The following is a 5,996-nucleotide window of genomic DNA, read 5'->3' as shown; positions in this document are numbered from 1 at the left end:
CAGAATTATGTAAGCCGAATCAGCTGAGATGTCTAGGTGTTGGCTGTTGTTTCTGCTATCGATCATTGGTCGTCTTCAATTAGGGCATGAGCAACATTAATTTTTTGTTCTTGCAAATTGATGTGGATGGTCTGCCCTTGTGGTCTTTATCTTTAGCATCAATGCTGTAACCACAGATATGTACAATCAACTATGTTTCAATTTAAAAATATATAAAATTAAAAAGTAGATACATTTTAATGTTAAAGAAAAGGAGTGATCCATTTGTAAACTGCTGATTTCTTTGGGATATTGTCTTCACAATATTTTCACATATCATCAATAATTTCACCATTCTTTCATCTAAGCTTCATCATAAATTTCATGTTTGTTCATCCTTCAATATTAGCAGAATTTGTTACTTTGATATGGGCTTTTTTGAAACTGTCTTACCCTCCTTAGTGCCTCAAACTATATCCTATTCAGACATGTTATAACAAGTTAACACAAGTTTAATTGGGTGCAAAAAAATTTTGAAATCCATGCATAAATTTTTTCATAATGTCCATTTTCTGTGACCTTTTTGAAAATTCCTCATACAAGCTAGTATTGTGTTTTGAAATTTACCAAGAACTCAGAAGAAGAAAATACTATAACTGGATGAAAAATCCTTGACAAACATTTGCAAAATAGAAGTGAAGTTTGCATGTAAAAAGTAACTTTTACCATTCCTCCTGTTAAAATTATCCATAAGATAGTTCCCTTATTTTTTATATTGTGCTGTGGTTTTGTGGTTTGTTTTTTTGTGTGTGTATAAAGAAGGAAATACTAGGAAGTGATTGAAAATGATATCCCAGTATGAATAAAACCTTATCTTCAAACATTAGAAAAAGTTTAATTCTTTGATTTGACAGTCAGATATCACATGGGCTATCCAACCTTCCTCAAATTTATTTCCAGGAAAAATAGTGCATGTATGCAATGACAAAGATATTTAACTTCAATTTCCATTTTAAAATAACTTTAGAAAAATCCAACATTAGTATGAGTTTATGAAAATCAGCTTCATGCTTGACTTAGTACATTCATTAAAAAGACTACAAAAAAACCCAAATGGCCAAAGCAATCATGAGCTAAAAGAACAAAGCTGGAGGCATCACATGTCCTAATTTCAAAATCTACTATAAATCTATAGTAATTAAAAAAGTATGGTGCTAGCATAAAAAGACACATAGACCAAAGGAATGGAATAGAGAGCTCAGAAATAAATGCATACATCTATGGTCAATTGATTTTCAACAAAGATGCCAAGAACACACAATAGGGAAAAGATAGTCTCTTCAATAAATGGTGCTGGAAAAACTGGATATCCACATGCAGAGGAATTAAATTATACCCTCATCTCACACCATATGCAAAAATCAACTCAAAATGGGTTAAGTGTAAGACATGAACCTGCAAAACTACTGCAAGGAAACATGCGGCAAAAGCTTCATGAGATTGTTCTGGGCAATGACTTTTTGGATATGACCTTGAAAGCACAGGCAACAAAAGCAAGTTAGAAAATGGGATTACATCAAACTGAAAAGCTTCTGCACAGACAGGGAAACAACCAACAGAGTGAAGAGACAACCTATGGAATGAAAGAAAATGTTTGAAATTATACATCTGGTAAGGGGTTAATGTTCAAAATATATAAGGAACTCAAACAACCACCACACATTGTGCACAATTCTTGAAAATCAACATTGTACACCACATGTATGTATAATAAATTATCTAATATATATATAAGGAACTCAAACAACTAAGTATCAGAAAAAAAAATAATAACCCATTTGAAAAATGGGCAAGGGAACTGAATAGACACTTGCCAAAGAAGAAATAAAAATGGCCAACAGGCACATGAAAAAATGCTCAACATCACTAATCATCAGGGAAATGAAAATTAAAACCACAAAGAGACATCACTTTTCACCTGTTAGAATGGCTGTTATCAAAAAGAAGAAAGATAACAAGTGTTGGTGAAGATGTGAAGGAAAGGGAACCCTTGCACTCTGCTGATTGGAATGTAAATTAGCACAGCCATTATGGAAAACAGTATGGAGGTTCCTCAAAAAACAAACATAGAGCTACCATGTGATTCAGCATTCCCACTTCTGCCTATGTGTACTCAAAGATAATGAAATCAATATGTCAAAGAGATATTTGCAACCCCATGTTTCTTGCAGCATTATTCACAATAGCCAAGGTATGGAATTAACCTCAGTATTCATCATGGATGAATGGGTAAAGAAAATGTGGCCTGCATATATATACACACAAACGTACACACATATACAATGGAATAGCATTTAGTCTTTACAAAGAAGGAAATCCTGCCATTTGTGACAACATGGATGAACTTGGAGGACATTATACTCTGTGATACAAGCCAGGCACAGAAAGACAAATACTACATGATCTCACTCATACCTGGAATCTGAAAAAGTTGAACTCATAGAAACAGAGATTAGAATGGTGTCTTTCAGGAGCTGGGGTTAGGGTAAATGGGGAGATGTTGGACAAAGCACACAAAATTTCAGTTATGCAGAATGAATAAGTTTTGAAGAGCTAATGTACAGCGTGGTAACTATAGTCAATAATAATGTATTGTACACTTGAAATTTGTTAAGAGAGTAGACAATAAATGTCCTCACCACAAAAAACAAGGTAACTATGTGAATTGATGTATATGTTAATTAGCTAGATAGTGGTAATCATTTCACAATGTATACTCATATGTATATCAAAACATCCCATTGCATACCTTAAATATATAGTTTTTATTTGCTCATTATACAGCAGACAAATATTTATATGATATATATACTTACACACTTATATACTTATACTAATACACTTATTATACACACATATATACCTGTACAGTTACAGTTTGCTTACAGTAGCTTTATTCATAATTGCCAAAACTTGGAAGCAACTAAGATATTCTTCATAGTTGAATGGGTAAATAGTCCATGTTACTTCCAGATAATGGAATATTATTGAGCAGTCAAAAGAAATGAGCAACCAAGCCATGAAAAAAAAAGTGAAACAAGACAGTCTGGAAAAGCTACATAATGTATGATTTCAACTATATCACATTCTGAAAAAGGGAAAGCTATGGAAACAGGAAAAACAGTCATTGGTTACCAGGCATTAGATGAGAGGGAGGAATGAATAGGTGGAGCAGAGAAAATTTTTAGGGCAGTGAAACTATTCTGTATGATACTATAATGGTGGGTACATATCTGTCCAAATCTATAGCATGTACAACACCAATACTACTATAAACCATGGCCTTTGGGAGATAATGATGTGTCAATGTAGGTTCATCAGCTGTAGCAAAGGTACACCTCTGGTGGGAAATGTTGATAATACGGGAGGCTGTGCATGTGTGGAAGCAGTGAGTATGTGGAAAATCTGTACCTTCTGCTCAGTTTTGCTGCAAACCTAAAACTGCTTTAAAAATAGTCTATAAAAAAAGGTCACGATGGTCAATTCCATGTTATGTGATTTTTAGCACAGTAAAAAAAGTACTCAGTGTAAATTTTTCTCCTTCGAATGTATTTTTCTGGCTGCTTTTTTTAAAAAAAGTGGTAAAATACACATAACAAAATTTATCATCTTTATTTTTAGGTGTACAATGAAGTGGCATTAAGTACATTCACATTTTTGTGCTACCATGAACATCAATCATACACAGAACACTTTTAAATCTTGCGAAACTTAAATTCTGTACCTATTAAACAATAATTCCTCTCCTCTTCCCAAGCCCCAGGTAATTAGCATTTTGTTTTCTATTTTAATAAATTTTGCTACCCTAAATGCCTCATATAATTAGAATCATACAGTATTTGTCCTTCTTCAACAGGCATATTTCACTAAGCATAATGTCCTCATGATTCATCTATGATGTAGCATGTATCAGAATTTCTTTATTTTTTAAAGCTGAATCTACATAGAATCTATTCTATGTATACACCACATTTTGCTTATCTATTCACCTGTCAATGGACAAGGGTTAATATCCCCTTTTGGCTATTGCAAATAATTCTGCTATGAGCATGTATGTACAACTGACAATTTTAAGATATTTCTGTTTATTCGTATTTGCAACATTTAAGAAAAAAGTGTCTAGGTATAGACTGCTATTTACACATATCCCTTGGGATTTGCTCAGTTTTTCCAATCTGTGGATTTATGCCTTTCTTCAGTTTTTGAGAACTTCTTAGTCATTATTTCTCAAATATGACTTCTTCCCTTTTCTCTCCTCTCTTCCTGGGACCCAAATAATCCTTTATACTGTTGTGTCTTCATATCATACACTTAATTCAAAATTTCTATATTTCTCTAAGTGTGATTCATTCTGAATACTTTCTTCTGATTTATATTTCAATTGACCAGTTCTCTCTTCAATCTGGTCTAATCTAGTCTAAACTCAATTATGATGTTCTGACTTTTGGTTATTGTATTTTTGAATTCTTAAAAGTTATTTTTGGCTCTTTCTGAATCTGCTACGTTACATCTTATAACTTCATATTCCTGGCAGATGTATTAAAGCTTTTAGTTTATTTGTCTAAGCATAATAAGAATGCATGTTTTATATGTGTTTGATAATTTCTATATCTATAAGTCTGTTTCTTTTGTCTCTTTCTGCTGAATCTTGATCATGTTATTTTACTGCCAGGTGTGCCTGGCTAGCTTGAACAATGTCCTTAACACGCAGTTTGAAAAAAAAAAATGATATAAGAATTTCAGATTTAGGATTTCAGCATCTTTTTTTCCAAAGAGGATTTTAATTTGCTCCCAGCAGTTACCTTCAGATTACCTTCATTCAAGATCAAGGCTGGAGCACTCAACTTACAGATTCAAGCTGAAAATCCATAGGATGTCTGGCCTGTGTCTGGTATGCTTTTGATTCATCCTTACTGTGAGGTTGCAGTTCTTTGACATTCCTGTGTAAAATAAGAGGTGGTTGTTGATCACATTCTTTCCATTTTTGATTAGGACCTGAACTTTACCTTTGTTGGTCTTGCTATCAACCAGCTCACAGTTCAGTTTTGTAGCTCCTTTTTTCTAGACCAGAAAATGCCTAAAACAACAGTAGCTCACTCACTAGGTTGGCATCTTCTGTTTGATTTTCATTAATTGTTTATTGTCTTGTTACTGCTTCTGTGCTTTTAGAAAAATTGTTTGTTTTTTTTTTTAACACATTACCCCGGTTTCTAGTTCATATTAATGGGAGGGTTAGTTACCTAACCTACATTACTAGAAGTAAAAGTATATCCTGTATTTATTGTTATGTGAAAAATTGAGCTAGGACACAGTGTATACAGCACTGTTCCAATTTTATTAAAAATACCCACAGTTTTTATGGATGAATTGATGGATGAATATTTAGATAGAGGAGTAAATAGACATGAATAGGACAGTGAGAGAGTAGGGGTGCGGGTGGCAGAAAGGGAAGAGGGGCACGTTTTATTTTTACTTTATATCTTTCGATAATGCTTGATTTTTTTCAGAATAAAAAGCTAATTAAAATGAATGAATGTGCACCATTTCCAAATTGTTCCAAAATCCATTTGAATAGACCAAATGGATTTTGAAATTGTTCCAAATCCATTTGAATAGACAAAAAAAAAAAAAAATCCGGTATATACACTCAAGTCCCTATTGAGGTAAACAATATTTTATTATGTCTCTAGCCTAGGCCTCAAAGTTGAAACCAACTTTTAGATGCAGTGAAGTCAATACATCATTTAAATCCTATAATAGAAGGCACTAATAATAATAACTACATAGACATTTATAACATAGCAAAATATTTGTATGTGACCTTTGTGCTAACTAATAAAAATAATCACTACAAAACACTTAGCAATGACAATTTCTCCATTTCAACTAAAAAAGATTTATTCAGTGGGACTACAATTAAAATTTGGGTGAGATTATTAAGGAATTTCTGTATCTTT

The sequence above is a fragment of the Galeopterus variegatus genome, unplaced genomic scaffold (assembly GCF_000696425.1).
Source record: "Galeopterus variegatus unplaced genomic scaffold, G_variegatus-3.0.2 Scaffold3267, whole genome shotgun sequence".
Taxonomy (NCBI): Eukaryota; Metazoa; Chordata; class Mammalia; order Dermoptera; family Cynocephalidae; genus Galeopterus; species Galeopterus variegatus.
Note: the sequence above shows the minus strand (reverse complement) of the source record.